Here is a 20,740-nt window from a genome sequence, read left to right on the forward strand (position 1 = left end):
GCTGACAGTGATAGGTTGGCTGAGATAGTGCAGGTTTCGTCAGCTTTCGGGTCTCTCATGTCTGACCTTTTGGTCTGGAGACCTGATCTTGCTTATGCGGTTGGTGCATTTGCAGTGGGAGTTGTTAGCCGTTCGGTGGTTGACACTGGCATTGTGCATTGTGGAGCTTTGCAGGTCCTTACTAGATACCTGCATGAGGTGCATGTACGCTCTAGCAGTGTTGCGCACTCTGAGTGGTCGCTAGAGCGCATACAGGTGCATGCACGTACTTGGAGTGAGCTAGTGGGCGTAGGTTGAGAGCCGTCTTCTCTCACCTCTTGTATATACTAGTTGTAGGCTAGTTTTTCTCTCCACTTATCGACACATAGTCTTTAGTGGGAGAATGTTGGGTAAAGGCAGTGTGCCTGCACCCAGTGTCCGGCCGCCCACTTATGTACACACATCTCCTTATTCTTTTAGTTAGTGAATAAGGGGCTCACTCTCTCTTGGTTGAGACAGTGGATAGCTCCACCCCCCATCTCTCGTGTCTGCTCTCCTCCTTCTCCCTCTCTTTCTCTCTCGTGTGTGCTTGCTCCGCTCCCGCATCGGTCCAACATATTCCACCTTACAGGATGAGCCAAGCTGAGGAAGATGAGTTGGCTAAACAACTCGAAGATTATTTGAGGATGGGCCAGATCCGTCCAAGTAAATCACCTTGGGGTGCACCTGTGTTGCTTAGGAGAAAGAAGGACAATACCTGGAGAATGTGTATAGATTACAAGAGATTGAACAAGCTGACAATTAAGAACCGTTATCCTCTCCCTAGATCAGATGACATGATTGACCGGTTAGCAGGAGCGAAATATTTCACGAAGATAGATTTACGTACTGGCTATCATCAGATACGTATTCATGAAAGGCATGTCGAAAGAACCGCCTTTCGGACTAGGTATGGCCATTACGAGTTTCTCGTATTACCTTTTGGGTTAACCAATGCTCCAGCCACTTTCCAGCAAATGATGAACGATCTTTTTCGTGAACATTTGGGGAAATTTGTGGTGGTGTTCCTGGATGATATTTTGATATATAGTGGTACTCTTGAGGATCATGTTAGACACCTCATGATTGTCTTATCTATTTTAAGACAGAATCGACTATATGCTAAATTAAGTAAATGTGAGTTCTTTATGACCGACATCATCAAGATCACTCGAGATGGATTGAGCATTGACTATGACCGAGTTCAGAAGGTTCTAGACTGGTCTATACCGTGAACAGTGAAACAACTTCGTTCTTTTCTCGGTTTTGTTGTTTTTCTTCAGAAATCTGTGCGGGAGTACTCTCAGCTCACACTACTGATGACCGACTTATTGAAAGGTCGTGGACGTAAGTCAAATCAGCCTATCACTTGGCATAACGATTTGGATATGGCCTTCAGACTTTTGAAAGATAAAGTCAAGGAAGCACCTATCTTAGCATTACCCGATCCTAGTCGGCCTTATGTTCTTGAAACTGATGCCAGTGACTATGCTATCGGGGCTGCTCTATTTCAAGATGGTAGACCGGTTGCTTTTGAAAGTAAAAAGCTAGATGACACTCAATCTCGTTGGCCAACCCTTGAGAAGGAGCTTTATGCTGTGATTCATGCTCTCAAGGTTTGGAGATATTATTTATATGGCTCCAAGTTTGTGGTATTGACTGATTATTAGTCAATCAAGTATGTGTGTGATGCGGATGATTTGAGAGGAAGGAAAGCTCGTTGGGCTGAGTTAATGCAAGATTTTGATTTTGAGATCCGTTATCGAAAAGGGTCCATGAATAGTGTTGCAGATGCGCTTAGTCGAATTCGAGAGGTGAATTTTTTGTCGTTCACCGAGATTTCTACTGACTTATTTCAGTCATTGAGAGGGCTTTGCAGGACTAATAGTTATTTTGGTCCATTTTGGCAGAAGATCCAGGAAGGGAACTCATTGATTGACCAAGACTCAATGACTGAGCAGTCTACCATTCAGGCTGCAGGAGGCCAGTGGATGATTCGGAATGGTTTACTATTCCGTAATGACAAAATTTGTGTACCACAAATCCCGGACATTAGGTCCAAGATTCCTAAGGAGTGTCACGACGCCCCTTTTGCTGGATACCCTGGGGTACACAAGACACTATCGTTAGTGAAACACACTTTTTATTGGCCAAAGATGAAAGGGTATGTGGAAGATTATGTTCTCAAGTGTCAAATTTGTCAGGCAAATAAAGCTAAACGCTTTAGACAGGCTGGGTTGTTGCATCCTTTGCAAGTCCCAGGTAATAAATGGGAAAGTATTTCCATGGATTTTATTACCGGATTGCCAAGAACACATCAACGCCACGATTCTATTTGGGTTGTGGTAGATCGCTTGACAAAAATGGCTAGATTTTTACCGACCCGGAAGACTATTACAGCTACGCAATTAGCACGGCAGTTTATCGAGCAATTGTTTAGACTGTACGGGTTACCGCAGGACATAGTCAGTGATAGGGACTCTAAGTTTACGAGTGATTTTTGGAAACTTGTTTTTGAGAAGTTGGAAACAACTTTGAATTTGAGTTCCTCTGATCATCCTCAATCTGATGGCCAGACTGAAAGAGTGAATCAGATTTTGGAGGATATGCTTTGAGCATATGTATCCAAAAGACAGAGTTCATGGGAGGATTATCTTCCTATGTTAGAATTTGCATATAACAGTACTAAGCATACGAGTACAGGTTTTAGTCCTTTCATGCTTCTGTATGGTTTTCAACCTAGATCACTTGTTACAGTAGGATTCTCAGGACTTCAACATGATGCAGCACGTAATTTTTTGCAAGATATGCAGGAAATGTTACAAGTTGCGAAGGAATCTATTAGAAGTGCTCAAGACCGAGACAGATTTTATTCTAATAGACATCGTTCACCCAGAGAGGTCTCTGAAGGAACGATGGTGTATTTGCGAGTTCGGAAAGATTACGAGACTTTACGGATAGGTCGATCTCGGAAATTATCTCCTGGATACTCTGGACCATTTCGTATTACATGACGGATTGGTTCAGTTGCATATGAATTGGATTTGCCTTCTCATGTGAAAGTTCATCCTGTATTTCATGTCAGTAGACTTAAGGAAGTACTGGGTGGAACAGGTCAGCTAGGTACTCCTCAAGAAATTATAGATGTCGAGGACATGACATTTGTTCCGCACGAACCTGAAAAGATTCTTGGATTTCGTGAAAGAAGATTGCGTAATACGCTTATCACGGAATACAAGATCAAGTGGAAGGATCGTGTTGAGGAGGACGCTACATGGGAGACATTGACTACTCTTCATAGAGATTACCCTGGCTTTTTAGTGAGCTCAGGAGTGAGCTCTTAGAGGAAGGGGAGTATGTCATGTGCACAGTGTGTATCTACCGTGTGCTACACGCACACAAGACTAGCTTTGAGGTTTGGGGAAGCTTGGAGCTAGGCAGGCTGATTGGCGAGCTGAGTTAGGGCTAGACTAACGGGCGGGCACCCAAGTATGGACGGGCGGGCGTCCATGTGTGGACGCCCGATGACCGGCCAAGAGCCTATGAAAGGGTGGCCAAGGTTAGTCATTAGTCATATAGAGAGTCTCGCGAGTTTGTGAGAGCTCTATGGTCTTGGAGCCTGGATCTAGTGCAGACGTGCACCTGCTTTACGCAGCCGAGGCCGGCAGCAATCTCGAGGCCGGTAGCAATCTCAAGGCCCGCGAGGGTAGCTTCGTGGCGGTATGGGACGTCGCGAGGAGGAGATTGGTCGAGATTGCAGCCGAGGCCGGCAGCAATCTTGAGGCCCGCGAGGGTAGCTTCGTGGCGGTATGGGACGTCGCGAGGAGAAGATTGGTCGGTACGTCAACCTAGTTAGCTCAGCTCGTGGCTCGGTGGGGACAGCCAAGACTGTGGGCTTGCCCACGGCTGTCATGGTTGGGAGGTGAGTCAGGCTTGCACCCCCTTCTTGTTTGTTTGTGTTGTTTGCAGGATTTGAGTCTCGTACCAGAAACGATCACGAGGAGATCTGGTGGGGATTTGACAGTTTGGCTGCAGAGGGAGATGCCTTGGACCTTCATTCTGCACTGGAGAGACTGTCGAATTTGTCCAAATGAGAAGCCATGGTAGACGCTGACCAACATCTCGTCAGGGGTGTAGCACCACTACCTAAGGCTGCATCCAGGATAAAGCTCACCATACAAACAGGAGTGCTATGAAGCACACGCAGAAGGGCGTGGATGCGAGATGTCCTTTGTTGGCCCACCGCTCTCCCTAACCTTAACAAGTAGCAGAGTCTTCCTTGCTCTTGCTGCTTGTGCATATCTCTGCTTTGCGTTGAAGATTGCATCTAGCAGCCTATCGAAAAGCTCATTCAGAAAAATGATTGAAGTGAAAGTCAAGAAACGCGAGGTTGGGTAAGTACAGAGCCACTGTCGGAAAAGCCGGAGAAGAGATTTTTGCTGACGTCGAGCTCGAAGAGGCGGTGCCAAGCCAAGATGGATTTAGAGATCAAAAGCCCTCCTCCTTACAACTCTGCTAAAATTTCAAACCCTAAACGTACCTACAAAGATCTTCGTTTCCCCCTTTAAGCTTTGGCGGGGTTTTGATCTCTCGCCATGTCCCAAGCTGTCGCTTCTTGTACCCTTGAACCCCTATTTGAAGGGTTAGATGATGCCGACTCAAACATCACTCATCACACAAAGTCCTCTCTCTCAACATGCAGTCCAAGGCAGATTGGTGCTTGTCAGGGCATCTCCCGATTTACGATCACGTGTTTTCTCTCCTCCCATAGCTGCGGATCTACGATCACGTGTTCTCTCTCCTCTCGCAGACCTACGATCACGTCCTCTCTCTCTACACGCAGCTTTGGGGTCGCAAATCTAAGATCACGTTGATAGGATTTTTCCAAGGAATATGCTCAATGGAGGTATCCACCCCAACCCCAAGAGGAAAAAATAACAAATTGGGTATCGTTAGGAACCTTAGGAGGTAGGAGATTGTTGCATGGATATCTGCGCATTCGTAAACTAGCTGTTATTTACTGCTGTTAAGTAGAGGGAGGATTGTTGCATGGAGAATAGCTGACAAGATTGGGTAGAGTAGTTGAGGTATGCATGGGGATAGAGCGCATTGCGTGAAGAGGCGGAAAAAGAGAGAAAGTTGGTATGTATGAGAGCATTGTGTTGAAGAAGAGAGTGGCGAGAGCGAGTTTTATGTTGGGAAGTTTGCTGTGAAACTTGTTAGACATTAGTTGGCTTGTTTTGAGAAGAAGGCCCGGTGGTTCCCCCTCCTACTTCCCACTTAGATCCTCACGAGGGGGCCGAGGGAGGAGCAGGTTCCCAGGCCGCAGAGCACCAGGTTCCGACCATGGGTGACCCATCAGCCGGAGAGTGGCAGACGGTTGGCCCCTGCCCCGGTCGCCAGTTGAGCACTAGAGCTGAGCGTCGCCGTCGTGCGCACCAGGCTGGCAACACGCAGGAGGATTCGATTCTGTCAGAGAACCATTTCGAGCACCTATCATAGCACACAGATGGCAGGCCCCCTCCAGTCATGGAGAGGGCCCCCCCCCCCCCCCCCCCGGTTGAGGTGTCGGCCGATTCCTTGTCACGACTTCTTCTCTGGCCTTCAGTGCCCAGTGGGGTAGGTTGACCCCACCCTCGCTTCGTCAAGCCTTCCCCAGCAGCCTTCCTCTCCGATGGATACCTCTCAGCAGCATTCCTCTCCAGCCTCTCCGCCTTCCCACTCCCCCTCGCCTCCTCCCTTGCCGCCTCCCCCCCCTCCCCCACCATCGCCTTCGACTCTCCCTGCAGTTGCTCCATTTGCCCCTTCCTCTTCCTCCATGCCTACGATCCCCCTCCCCTCCGCCTCTCCAGAGCATTCCCGTCGGCCCCTTGCAGCCCTTGACCCGGAGAGGAGACAACCGGCGAGTATTGTTCGCCACCTGATTCATCGTTTCTCAGAGCCGGTGGAGATGACCATTGCGGCCTCACCAGTGAGGGCTTTCCCAGTTGAGTCTCCAGGCGGGCCCCCAGGATCTTGGGGCAACCTGTGGATTATAGTTTCTTTCAGTGTCTTCCAACGGAAGGGACAGACAGGTGTGAGGAGACCGTAGCCCCTATTCGAGTATGTGTGGTCTTCCACCACTCCAGACCCTCTACGCCAGAGAATGGCACGATGATCTTCTCTTTCCCCTTAAGCGCAGCCCTCGAGATAGAGTGGGATCTAGAGTCGGTGGCCGCTACCATACAGGATCAAGCAGTTGAGCTATCGCATCATCTGCAGGATCTCTGGATCACCGATGTTCTTACTCATCTATGTCCTTTGGCCAGGATGGAGCTTGGTGGATCAGCACACAGAGACCAGGGAGGGGAGATGGTGACCTCTAGCCTGGAGGTGCTGCTTTTTGTGTTCATGCATACCTCTCTCGCAATACCTCTCCCCCCCTTCTTACAGATACCTCCATTGTGATCGATGGAGCACGGAGTATGCATACTCTCGCGCTCGGGCAGAGTGGCAGTACATGGAGGGCAGGATCCACGCCCGCTTGGCTTGACTCTGCATGTCACGTGCATCCCGCACTTGGATGCCATGTAGACATATCTGTACAGAAGGTGCAGGTCCTGGGATGGTGAACTGGTCCCATGTGAGCCCAGTACGGGACGAGTCAGCCAGGGATCCATCTCAGTCGTTCGAGGTCAGGTGTGCATTGTTCTGCACATGAGTCCAAGGTCAGGTGTGCACTGTCCTGCACATGAAACAGTGCCAGTTCGCTTTGTAAGTCTCCCTCTGGAATGATGTCAGTGATTCTGTGTATCTGGTATGGTACCGGATGCCAGATCATTGTGTAGATAGATAGGGTTTGCTTTTAGAACAAGAGGCCAGCCCATAGGGCTACCCCAAGTCTTAGTGTGGGCATGGGGATGGTGTAAAACCACCCCCATGAGGGCCAGGAAGGCTCTGGCTGAACCCACCAGCCATGGAGGGGCTGTGGGACAGCCCCAGGGGCATGCCAGGGGTAGCCGACAGTACATGAAGCAATTATATGGCTGTAGGGCAGGTGTGGGGCAGCCCATACAGGCTGCCCAGCCCCAGGGTACTTGCAAAATCAGTGCCCAGCCTCTTGGAATTCAGGCGTATGATGCCCAGCCATCTAGGGAATGAAGCGCAGCTTTTTATATGTTATTTTCAGCATTTAATGCTGATTTTACAGTCGTGGGCAGAAAGTGAACTGGCCGCCTGGATTAATGCTGGCCGACTGCTCATCTCGGAGTAGTATAAATAGATGAGTTACAATCCCATTGTTTTATCTCATTTTTCACCAAGAGCTCAAGCATACAAGGGCTAGGACAGCCAAAGAAGTTGCTAAGCAAAGGGGTGGAGGACTGCAGGTCAAGGGCAGAGATTTCTTAGCCAAGAAAGGTCAAGAATTCTGTATTTCTTTTCAGATTCACATCATTCTAATAAAGCAAATACACCATCCGTGGTGGGGGACCCTACAGAGGGTATTTGGGACCCAACACTGTGTCCTCTCCATCTCTCCCTACATTGACAGTTGTAAATTGATTTGTCTCATAGGTCGAGTTCGGCCTCTAGTAGACGTTAATACAGCTTTCTTTCTTTCTTTCTTTCTCTCTATTTTCTGCACATCTTCATTCAGTTTTGTGCGTTAATTTCGTCGCGAAAAGTGTGCTGATTTCTGAGCATTAAAGTTACCGATCTTCTCTGAAGCTTCCGCATGTTACACTGCACTAGGATAGATTGTGACTATTCCCCGTCGAAGCCCGCGCCCAAGACTCTTCGAGTGGAGGGTAGTTCCGATAGTTCCGCCTCACACCGAGATTGATACGAGGATTGTCTCATGGAACATTCAGGGCTTAGGGGGGCCTCAGTGCTTTCAGAGACGAGGCGTCCTTAGAGGAGAGTTGCATCGAGCTATGGTGGGGGGATCTATCGACATTCTTTTTCTTCAGGAGCACCATCTTACTAAGGGGCGTACCCGCTGCTGCGGGAAGATACTACGAGGTAGGAGTCATACTTTTCGGTCTCCATCCTTTGGCCCTTCAAGGACGCAAGGAGGAGGGTGTCTCTCTGTTAGTGAGCAGCTTCGGCCGTCTCTGACAGTATCAGAAGTCATAGTTCCAGGACGTGTTCAGTGGGTTACCATTCTGATTGGAGAGGATAGCGTTGGCTTCCTCAACATTTACGCCCCGAATGCGGCTGCAGGTAGAGCTATCTTTTGGAGCACTGTCCGACAGGCCCTTCCCCAGGTTGATTTTTGGTGCATGGGCGGTGACTTCAACATGATAGAGGCAGCAGAGGACAGACTTGGACGTGGCACGACCACTGTCTCAGTGGTGGAGTACTCTGCATGGGAGGAGATGATACTGATTCTTAGGGGATAGGACCCTTGGCATCTTCCAGAGTTTGGGCGCAGCCCTGGGAGTCTTAGCTTTTCTCGATCGGATAGGCGGAGCACTGGCCCCAACCTCTCTCGGCTGGACAGGTTTTATGTGGACGAGTGGGAGCCATCGCCACGGATTTCTTTCGGTCTCTTCTCACTAGTGCCCCATTATCCCCACAGGTGATGGATGCGCGTGAGAGAGTCTGGAGACACACGAGAGAGGTGGTTCCCCCCACTCTTTGGTCTTTCAAATTGACCAGAGGAGATGGTGGAGGCGGTGAAGGCATTACCCAGGGGCAAATGCCCGGGGGCGGATGGGCTTCCTACTTTTTCTTTCTTCACCATTGCGACCTCATGGAAGGTGGCCTTCGTGTTGCCTTAAATGAGATTATGCTCACAGGTGTCATGCTAGAGAGGCTCACAGAGGGCTTGATACATTTGATTCCCAAGGAGGGTGGTGATAGATTGGAGATCCGGCAGTGGAGACCCATCACCCTTCTAGGGACGGCCTACAAGATTTTGGCGAAGGCCATCAGCACGTGACTTCAGCCTTCCCTTCCAGACTTGATCCATGACACTCAGACTGGTTTTGTTCAGGATTGGAGTATTTTGGACAACATCCTTACCTTTTGGGAGGCGACAGCTTCGGCCAAGATGCGACAACATGACCTCATTGTGCTTCTCCTTGACTTTAAGAAAGCTTATGATAGGGTGGATTGGAGCTTTCTAGAGGGCACAATGAGCCGGATAGGATTCCCCATGGAGTGGATTCGCAGAGTCTCAGGACTTTATTCAGCATCTCACAGCCAGGTTCTCATTCGGGGAGCTTGAGGCGACAGATTCCCCCTTTCCCACTCGGTTCAACAGGGTTGTCCTCTGGCACCGTACCTCTTTCTATTTGTCGTTGAGGCCATGAGTAGTTTTCTCTCCGCCCAGGAGATTGATCATTGGACTTCAGGGATTGCGGCTTCCCCTCCGCACACAGGAGGAGTTGCTTGACTCAGAGTTTGCAGATGACACAGCAGCCTACCTTGCTAGAGATGTTGGGAATCTCCAAAGATTCGTGGAGGCGATAGAGATTTTCTACCGTGCATGAGGAGCACAGATCAGCTGGCACAAGTCATGTGGTTTTTGGATAGGCTCAGCACCCACCCCGACTTGGCGACCAATTGAGTCTTTCCAGTGGATCTCGAGGGGCACTCCAGTCCGATACCTCAGTTGCTAGGTTGGCATTGATATCTCTTCCGAGCAGCAGCTCGCTTTGCTTCATTAGAGTATTCGGAAGAAGCTTCTATACTGGAGCTCGGCGAGGCTATCCCTAGCAGGCAGAGTGGTGGTGGCGAACCAGGTACTACTTGCCACCATGTGGTACATCACCTCGTACTGGGCCTTTTCTCGGGCTCGTATGGGCCAGGTACAGCATTTGATTCGAAACTTCTTGTGGGCTGGAAGTGATGGGAGGCTAGCCAGGGCCAAGGTGGCATGGAGAGTGATCATTCAGCCACGTAGCAGAGGGGGGCTGGGTCTCATTGATCCTGCTATACAGAGCCGTGCCCTATTGGGCAAGTTGATTGTGAGAGGACTCCAACCCGGTGGTGAGCTTTGGAAGGATTTCCTCTTGGCCCGGATTTCAGCTTGCACTCCGAGCCTTGGAGGCCCATGGCCGTAGAGTACTAGATGGATCTTCACAAAGATGAGAGCCCGTGGTTTTAGTCCTGCCTTTGAGGACAGATTTGCAGCTAGTCTACTTCGTGCTTGGGATCATCTCAGGCCAGCCCTCAGACAAATTGTTCCAATGGCCTCAGAGGAGCATCTTCGACAGCCTTTGATCTGGAACCCCCTGATCCGTTTACCCAGTGGCCACATGCTAGGGGCCCAACCACACATATCCTGGGGCGCCTTGAGCATGGGACCAGCCAGGTCTCTTGGAGATTGGGTTGCACACAGGCAGTTACCTCAAGAGAGCAGGAGAGAGGCCTGACAGGGATCCGGGGTAGAGACAGGCTCAGCATTGACATTGACTCAGCTGTTCCTCCGGAGTGGCTGACTCCTATTCCAGACCCGACCCCCCCGATGTGGCTAGGCGTGTTCACTAGACACGATAATCTCGTGGCGGTCTATGGAGCAGATGAGGACAGTTGTTTGCTCACTTTTTCTATTGGATTACATGGCAGATTAGAGAGATTAGAGCACTCCTTGGAGGATTTTAGAGGCTGCACCTTGCAGAGGGTGAGGCTGATTGGTTTTCGGGCATGTGCGTGGCACATAGATCCAGCACCGGCCAAGGTGGCCAGGGAGAGATTTTGGTGGTTATGGATTTGGGAGCGCTGACCTCTTACGCGGTTGTAGTGGGACTTTGGAGAGTGGACGTGGCATGATCCCATAGACCGGGTGGAGACTCTGGATGCCCCTTTCTTTGCATATACAGCGAGGCCAGGATCCAGATGTCGGAGATAGATGGCACAACGGCAACATCAGCACACTGGCAGTCTCAAGGCCTAACAACGCTTCCTTTCAGATTTCTGGAAGAGGCTTTGGGACAGCTTTCGATCGAGGAAGATCACTCTCTTCCTCTGGTTGACGGCACACAAGAGTTTGGCAGCGGGTACTTGGCTGGCAGTCGGAGGGCGGCCAGCAGCTTGCCCGAGGTGCGGCCTGGTAGATATCATCCCCTACTTGCTGGCTTCCTATTTGGTGTCCTATTTTAGCCTCTAGGGCTGACCATGTTAGTCAGAGGGGCGGGCTGGTCACCCCTCACTCATATTTTACCCATATTTATTCCCCATTTATTGTCCTGGTATTTTTCCCAGTCGTGGAGATATTTATCACCAGTCGGCTGCCTTCATGTAGAGGTATATATAGCCGGCATGTCTCCCTCATGTTTCACTGCTTGCATTGCTTGCCTAGCTTGTCTAGCTGCAGTCCCTCACTTACGAGGTTCTCCCCTCTTGCTCGGGACATGTATTCCTTTTGGTGATGATATTGAGAGCAGGTTCTCACCTGTTTTTCCTCTCCATCTCTCTCCCTCACTCTCTCTCCTGTGTTTCCACTTTCCCTTCTTTAGCTGCACATTCTATCATGGTATCAGAGCAAGAGGGGAGAACCTCGTAAGTGAGGGACGGCCACCCCCAGGAGTCTCAGCGACATTGCCTTTGGGATTGCCCGAAGGCTCAGTAGATTTGGTAGCGGATTCTCTGCATCTTTGCTATGGATAGGGCATCGACTCGGATTATCACTTGGGGTACTGTCGCTTGGGCCACCGAAGCTAGAGTGGTCAGGACTTACGAGGAGGATGGGGGAGGCCATGCCCTTCAGGTCTCCCACCATCGTATTGTAGTAGTTCCACTCACAGTCCCACCTGCAGGTGTTTGGCGACCAGGCTCATGCCAGCGTTGGGAGATTTGCAGTAGCATAGCAGCCTGGCACTTCTGGCGTGCTAGATGTAGCGAGGCCATCGAGGGTACCCACACTCCGCTGGCTGAGACCATCAGGAGTATATGGCTCGATATCATTCATACCCTCCATGGTCAGTGGGGGAAGCTGCAGGGAGGTTTTGACCGCATGCGAAAGCGGCGAGAAGCCTTCTTGAGACTTTGGAGGCCTGGCCCTTTTCTCATAGATAGAGGCGGTGACCCCATTTGGCACTACAGACCACCTATGTGGTTGTCACCCCTCCCTCCCCTTGTATGAGTTAGCGTTCTCCTCATAGAGCAGCCAGCCGGAGGAGAAGCATCTCTCCCCCTTATGATTACTTGTTTCCCGCCCTTGTATGAGGCAAGTTTGTATTTAGCCCTTTGTGGTTGTACTTAGCCCTTTGTGGCTGTTTTTCTCATCAACTAATTGAAGGATCTTTTTCCCGGAAAAAAAAATGGGAACCAAGCCGAATTTTTCTTTGGCATATCATCCAGAGACGGATAGGCATAGTGAAATTGCAAATTCACCAGTGCTTGATTTGCTGAAATCTTATGTTTCTGACCTCAAATCAGACTGGGAGAAGTATTTACCACTTGTTGAGTTTGCCTACAACAATACAGTCCATACTTCACAGGTAAGGCACCCTTCGAAATTGTGTATGGCAAAGTAGTTTTGCCTTCTATACTACGCACCGAGGATGAAATATTTGCAATAGATGAGTATGTTAGGGATTTGGATACTGCCTTCTCACAGGTCAGGACAGCCATACAATGATCCAAGGAAAAGCATAAGAAAGCCGTAGATAATCATCGGAAATAGTTGCAATTCAAGGAGTGTGATTAGGTTTTATTGAAATTCCAAAAAGCTAGCCTCCGTAAGAAGACATGTAAAGAGAAAATGTATCCCAAGCTATCTTGCAGGTATTATGGACCATTTCAGATCTTGGAGCAGATCATTGATGTAGCTTTTCGATTAGTGTTACCAGATCATTGGCGGCTACATAATGCTTTTCATGTTAGTCTCTTGAAACCATATGTTCGTCTAGAATCCAGATCCTTTGGAACCGGTACTGGAGGACCGGAGATTGATGAATTGGAAGAAATCTTGCAGCCTGAGTAGATTGTCTTCCACAAGGAACGAAAAGCGCCTCGTGGCAAGCTTGTTCGTAGATATCTAGTTAAATTCAAAAACTACCCCGCACTTGATGCGAAGTGGGTTGATGAAGAATACTTTAAGGACTAATTGGATCTCCTTAGAGCATATATGGACGCTTTTCAGTTGAGGACAACTGATTAGAAGCCGAGGGGGATGTCACAATCCTCCAGAGATCTGTGCCACTTGCCGTCTTGTACACAAAAGCTATCGCGACCATGGGCACCACCCATGCTGGATCCAAATGTTGTACTCACTAGAGCCATTGCCCTTGCATCAGCCTAGCTAACTCATCAGGATCACCAACCCTTTTATGAGTTAACATACTCATTGAATAGAGTCACCAACTCTTTCATGAGTTTATGCAGACACTAGGGTCACCAACCCTTGCATGAATGCATAACTATAGTAGTCATAGTCCCCAACTCTTCTTACTGACCTAGAGTCACCAACTCTAATCACTCATTAAAGTCACCAGCTCTTACATAGTGAATCCGTCATGCCCTAGGAATTTCCTTCCGCATTGGGAGATTTAATCCAAATCATCGTGGACAAGCATTTGCCTGTGAAGTGCACTTGCATGTGTGACTTGTTTTGTGTGCTTCGACATTGCATGGTATTTTGCTTGTGAATGTCCACGGGCATTGGGGACGCTTGGACACCCTGTCAATGAGCGTGTGCACACCTGTTAGGGACTAAGGTGGTGAATTTTATGTGTTTTGCAGGTGGTAAGTGTGCACACTCAACCTTATTTAATTATTATTTCTTTGTTTACTAAAGTCTATGGTTGCAGGTTCACATTCATTAAAGTTTGGGCGGACAAACTTATAATTTATAAGAGAGTTCACATCGGGTTGGACTATTTTAATGAACCGGGACCAATTTTTAGGTTTGGGCACCCGGGCATGGACTAGAAACCCACGAGTTGCTAAAAGTGACCCTAGGGGCTATTTTTGCTAGACACGAGTTTGGGGCACGGAGCAAGCCAAGGGCAGCCAGATGCAGCAGATTGACTTCTTCTGTAGAGGGTATATGGGCTGTTGACAGTAGTAGGAAGTGTGGTAAAGCTGGCCGACTCCATGCACAAGAGCTACAAGGCTGGTTGACTTATGGAACAGGATCAATAAGGGTGGTTGGCTGTTGAAAAACAGGTTACAAGGCTGGCCGACAATGTTTTCTCTCTCTTCTATTGCTGGTCGGGTTTCCACAATCCATAGAGGGCTAGTCGAGTTGCTTAATTGCTCCCTAAAGCTGGTCTACTTCCTCTACTGCTTTCTCTTTTCGCTGGTTGTGCTGATTTACAGCAGATTTCAACAATACTCTAAGGGTTTCTTTGAGATGGAGCAGATACAGGTTGTGCCTGGCTTCAACACAGCTTCAAGGGAAGCAAAACGATTGGCCTAAGTGCTGTATTGGGCCTGTTTGGAGCTGGTGAATTGCACAATCATGTGGACAGCCGTGAAACTAAGGAACAATTGGTGACTATGTAAGCCCATGTTGGTGATCAATGGCTTGGTTTCTTGGGACTGTAGTTGGTGACTGCTTTGGCCCTGGTTGGTGACCGAGGGTTGGATTTATCTGGACAACAGTTGGTGGCTGCTTTGGCCTTGGTTAGTGACCAAGGATTTGTTTTCTCTATTGGGTAGTTGGTGATTGCCTTGCTCTAGTTGGTGACCAAGAGCTTGAATTGTTTGTTTTCCACAGATTTGGATGAATCTGGTGCTGGCTGAGGAGTGGAACTCCCGGGCACCCGCATCTTGTATAAGAGAACACTCTCTTCATAATAAAGATACCTAGGGGGGGGTTGGCCCAACTTCAGCCCCTAGTGCTTTGTCATGTGCAAGATTATCTTATGTGGTTGCAGGATGTGTATGTGACTTATGATGTCTGTGGATCTATTGATTCATGCTCATGTTGTGATGCATGTTGAATGTATGCTGTGATTTGAGCCATTGGTTTTGTGTATTGCATGTGCTTGCTTTGTGACACTCGTGCTCATCTTATCATCATCCATTGCATGACTCCATCTATACGGGCACAATTTGTCTCTACCCAAAGTAATGCTCATCAGATGTGGACAGAGATCCAGAGGAGGTATGGGATTGTTTCGACAGGGAAGATTGCCAAATTGGAGTCAGATCTGGAGAAGCTCACAATCATTGAGTCAGATAACTTGATTGAGAAGATTGGAGAGTTCACCCATATCAAGCTGCAGCTTGAGGAGTATGGGAGCACCATCAACAATCCCATCCATAAACTTCTTGGTAAATTGCCTGCTTCCTTTGATTCTTTTAAGGATAATATTTATTTCTGTGATTCTCTCCCTCCTTTTGAGGAAGTTGTGAGTTATCTCCACGACAAGTGCATGCTTCGTGGAAAAGGCAAGTTGAAGTTCGCTTTTGTTGCCTCTGACAAGGGCAAAGGCAAAGGTGGGAAAGGGACCTCCAACAACAACAACAACAACAACAAAAACAAAGGCAAAGGCAAGGGTAAACATGATTCAAAGGAGTCCAAGGACAAAAGCAATGAATGTGATTACTGTGGCAGGACAGGTCATATTGAGGCTCGTTGCTTTGCTCGTTGTGACGACTCTCGAGCAGCCAAAGCCAAATATAAAGCCCAGGATGCTTCCAAAGCATCTGACAAGGACAACATGACATATTTCTGACTATGCAAATGTGTGTGTTCCAGGCATGGTTTAATACACGTGGAAGGACTCCATGGAAGGATTGAGATCTTGGTGTGAGCTCCTGGCATGATTGGTTACATGTGGAACGGCTCCATGGAAGGATTGATATCCTGGTGTGAGTTCCTGGCATGACTCAGTACATGTGGAAGGGCTTTATGGAAGGGTGGATACCCTGGTGAGAGTTCCTGGCATGCTAATTAAGTCTCATGGAAGGGTGGACACCTTGGTGAGCATTCTTTATACCTGTATGGGCAGTGCCCGAGAAGGGTTCGGTACAAGATGAATAAGTTGGGAGATGGAATCCAGAATATTATGCATAAAGCATTTGTGTGTGTGCTGACATGCATGAATGACTTGTCTTGATTGCGTGGACAATGCTTGGTATTTCTGCCTGTGATTGTCCATGGGCTCCGGGGACGCCTAGAAACCTTGTGGATGCGTGTGTGCACACCTGTTTGGGACTAAGGCGGTGGTCTTATGTGTTTTGCAGGTGGTAAGTGACCCCAAACTCAATTTACAGCTTATATTTTATTATACTAAGGTTTATGAGTGCAGGTGTTCACATACACTTAAATTTGGGCGGACAACTTATAAAGTGTTCACACACACTTATGTTCGGGTGGACAATTTTTAAGGTGTTCACATCAAAAGGGACCAATTTTTAACAAAGCTTGGCCAATACTCAAAAGTGGGCAGCCCTCAAGCTAAGAAAAGCTCCACAAGTTGCTATTTTGGGGGAGGAGGGCCAAAATCAGCTAGGTGCCTCTTTTTCCAACTGTTTTTGGTTGTAGAGCATGTAGGGCTTGGCCAGTTGTGAAGAAGACATGCAAGGGAACTAGAGAGAGAGCTGGTCGACCCTGAGCAAGGCTGTTTTATAGCTGGGGGACTGCCTCCATAGTTGGGACAGCAAAAAGTGATTCTTCTCTCTCTCTGTCTTGAAGCAGGCGACCATGCTTGGCCCCTCTACAGGGCTGGTCGACTGCTGTACAGCAGGTCTTTTGGCTGGTTATTGATGCTCTGAAGGCTCGGGATCCACGGCAAACCACAGAGCACGCATTTCATCTCTTGGGGTGACTTTTACAGCATGTTTGTGGGCTGAAAACAGGGCTGTGCAGTCCAATTCAGCAAGGTTCTTCGTGACAGAATTGAAGGTATACAGTCTCTGAACTTGCATGAGGCCTGTGGCTCTAAGGGTGGAACCTTAGGGTGGCCAGAGCCAAGGTTTTCATGGCTGGTTATTCGGGACAGCATCACTGCTAGAGGGTGTGATCACGTACTAGAGTGTGGCTGTGCCCGAGAGACTCTTGAAAGCTTGAGATTTAGTACTCAGGCTACTGTTTGATTTGTTTTCATCTTATTCTGGATGTATCTGGTTCCAGTTTGAAGCGTGTTTACTCTCTGGCACCCGTTCTCTTGTACTGGAACACTCTGCCTCGGGGCAGGGGGGGGGGGGGGGGTTCTGGCCCAACTTCAGCCCCTAGTGCTGTCTTTGTGCAGATTTTTTATACTGTTGTTTGGGTGGTACCAAAGTATTGTTGTTTCAGTTGATGATGCTGTCAGATGCTATGTATGATGCCGTGATGTTATGTATGGGATAAGGTTTTTTGTGTACACGCTTCCGTATTTGTGACAACACCAAAGAGAAGGGCAAGGAGAAAGTTTCAGAGTAGGGATCGGCCAAAGTTGCATACATGGGGGTCACAGATTCATCTACTTCTTCACAGGATTCACTCCTCGTGATCACAGCGATGACTTCTTCAGACGAGGTTAGTGACACACTTGAAGCGGTGGAATGGGTTGGTGATAGTGGTGCTTCTGCCGACATGACCAATCAAGCCCATATCTTGGAGGACTACTAGACTCTCTCTTCTTCAGTTGGTATCGGCAACAACTCTTCGCTTTCTTGTCACCGGTGTTGGTAATGTTTCTTTGGGTTCCTCTGCCACCTTACATGATGTTTTATATGTACCACGGATTTCCAAAAATCTGTTTTTAGTGTACAAAGCTTCTCAGAAGGAACTTGGTGTGTACTTTGATGATGAGGTCAGTGAAGTGATCGACATAAAGACTCTCTCGGTTGTTGCCAATGGAGTCCATGATGGGAGTCTCTACAAGATCACCAACTTTTCTTTCGAGATCCCTCGCACTGACTCACATATTTATCAGCTTTTCTTCCCCTTGATGGCTTTGGTTTCTGAGGTAGATACTTCTTTGTGGCATTCTCGCTTCGGTCATGTACCTATTGGTGCCTATTGGTGCCTTACAGTAGTTCCATTCTCAACAAGTTGTCAGTGGACTATCTCAGGTCAGGTCATGTACCTATTGGTGCTTCTTTGTGGCATTATCGCTTCGGTCATGTACCTATTGGTGCCTTACAGTAGTTCCATTCTCAACAAGTTGTCAGTGGACTATCTCACGTCAGGTCTCTTTCACACAACTGCTCATCCTACATAATGGGCAAGCATCATTGAGATGCATTTCCAGAGGAGGCCACTCATCGAGCAACCTGAAGATTGGAGCTTATACATGCAGATCTTGCTGGACCCATGGAGGTTGAGTCTCTTGGAGGGGCTCGATATTTTCTTCTTCTTGTGGATGATTTCACTCGCAAAGTCTGGGTATGTTTTCTGGCTCGCAAGTTAGATGCTTTTGCCAGTTTCAGGACTTGGATCGCGATGGTGGAAAATTAGTCTGGGGGTGCAGTTTCTTTTCTCTGGACTAATAATGGTGGCGAGTTTATACCGTTTGATAACTTCCTTGCGTCAAAGAGCATTCACCGACAAACCACAGTTCCTTACACTCCTCCGCAAAATGAACGGAAGAACTGGACTATGAGAGAGATGGCTCGTTCTTTGTTGCATCATGTAGGTCTCCCTTTGCTTTCTAGGGTGGAGCTATGGCTACCTCACTTTAGCTCATTAACCGCTGTCTCACAAAAGCGGTTGAGGGGATGACTGTCATGTGCACAGTGTGTATCTACCGTGTGCTACACACACACAAGACTAGCTTCGAGGTTTGGGGAAGCTTGGAGCTAGGCAGGCTGATTGACGAGTTGAGTTAGGGATAGACTAACGAGCGGGCACCCAAGTATGGACGGGCGGGCACCCAAGTGTGGAGGCCCGATGACCGGCCAAGAGCCTATAAAAGGGTGGCCAAGGTTAGTCATTAGTCACATAGAGTCTCGCGTTATTTGTGAGAGCTCTATGGTCAGGAGCCTGGATCTAGTACAGACGTGCACCTGCTTCATGATGCAGCCGAGGCCGGTAGTAGTCTCGAGGCCCGCGAGGGTAGCTTCGTGGTGGTATGGGACGTCACGAGGTAGAGATTGGTCGGTACGTCCATCTAGTTAGCTCAGCCCGTGGCTCGGTGGGACAACCAAGTCTATGGACTTGCCCACGGCTGTCATGGTTGGGAGGTGAGTCAGGCCTGCACCCCCTTCTTGTTTGTTTGTTTTGTTTGCAGGTTTCGAGTCTTGTACCAGGAACGTTCTACGAGGAGATCCTATGGGGTTTTGACAATGGTATTAGAGCGTGCCTCGTGAACTAGCAAGTCAGTAGGTAGAGAAGATGAGGTCGAAGATAGGTATGTGTTCAAGAAGCTTGCTGTTTTGTTTATGCATACTGCTGTTTTTTCAGATTAGTATGTTGTTTCTTCATCGAAGAAACCCGTGATGATGGAGATGGTGGTCTAGGAAGGGTCGATTTGTTTAACAAGAAGAAGGTTAGATGTGTTTTGCAGTCGTATGAACTGTTGTGAGAGAAAAAAAAAGGCAAAAAAAGCTAGTCGGCTATTGTTGTAAGAGAAAGAGAGAGAGAGTGAGAGAAAGGAACGCCGGCTGTTGTATGCGTAGGGTATAGTTGGCCGGGTCTTGCACTGACTGTGGGTGCGGGTGTAAGGGGCGCAAGCGCATGTAAACTGTCGGCGTGGGCAGCATAGGCTGGCAGGTGCCTAAGCCTAGGAAGGCGGGCGGCCAGGCCTAGGCAGGCAGGCGGCCAGGCCTAGGCAGGCAGGCGGCCAGGCCTAGGCAGGCAGGCGGCTAGGCCTACGCAGGCAGGCGGCCAGGCCTATGCGCCGGCGGAAAGCACATGCGCAGATGCAGGCGACGTCAGGTCCACGCCGGCGAAGTTGGCGCTAAATCTAGGTGGGCGAAGAAAAAGAAAACACGACGGCATTCAAGCGTCGATTTTAGCTTTTGTATAAAAAAAAAACAAAAACAAAACATACGCTTTGCTTTCGTTTTTTTGGATTAAACCTTATTAAAAGGGTTAAAGACCCATTTAAAGCTTAAAGGTGTTTTTTTAAAGAAAATAGAATATATATATATATATATATATATATATATATATATATATATATACATACATATAAAGCTCAAGTTTGCTTTTGGGGAAGCTTATATAAACCCCTTAAGCGGGCTTCTTGCCACACATCTCTCAAGTTTTCAAGCTCTCAAGCTCTCAAGTTCTCTAGCACTTTTCTTGTGCAAGATCGAATTTTCTCTCCTCTTGCCCTCTTCAAGATGTCGACCCAAGAATCCAAGTTGGAGCCCCTTATCGAATGTAAAGGCCTACCGGCTACGGAAGACACCGATGCCGATCTTTTCGACGATTATGTGTTGAAATTAGATTTCCAAGAGTTTAAAGTTGCTCCTCGAAGCTTCTTCTTTGGAACGTCAAGCACAAATTGCCGCGCAGATGCAGGCTTTGCAGAACTCCATCTCTCTTTTGACCTATCTACTCTTTCGGGTATGGATACCTTGGCCTCTGCTTTAGGCCCCAACATTACTCCGGAACAGTTCGGGGGCGAGCACAAGCAGCGTACCAAGGAGATAGTGGACACTTGGCTACATAGGCAAGTCCATTTTCAGTTCCATCCATATGATGATGGAAAAAAGATCCAGTTAGCAGTAGGTTTCCTCTCAGGCAAAGCTTTGCTTTGGTGGAAGGAACTCAGACCCTGGCAGCTCACACAACTTTGTTAACTACAAACTTGTGCAGAAATTGGGTCTTGATACGACACCCAACGATCATACCTATGATGTACGCCTACCTGCGGGTCAGCAAGTATGGGATTGAAAGGTGGAGATG

General features: G+C 48.4%; 1 protein-coding gene across 2 annotated transcripts in view; it reads left to right on the forward strand.

Moving 5' to 3' along the window:
- The window catches only part of LOC147621444 (AIG2-like (avirulence induced gene) family protein), a 139,592-nt gene that overhangs the window by 13,665 nt on the left and 105,187 nt on the right, over window positions 1-20,740 (forward strand). The window lies entirely within an intron of this gene.

The sequence above is a fragment of the Cibotium barometz genome, chromosome 30 (assembly GCF_041138505.1).
Source record: "Cibotium barometz isolate CiBa-2024 chromosome 30, ASM4113850v1, whole genome shotgun sequence".
In the NCBI taxonomy this organism is placed as follows: domain Eukaryota; kingdom Viridiplantae; phylum Streptophyta; class Polypodiopsida; order Cyatheales; family Cibotiaceae; genus Cibotium; species Cibotium barometz.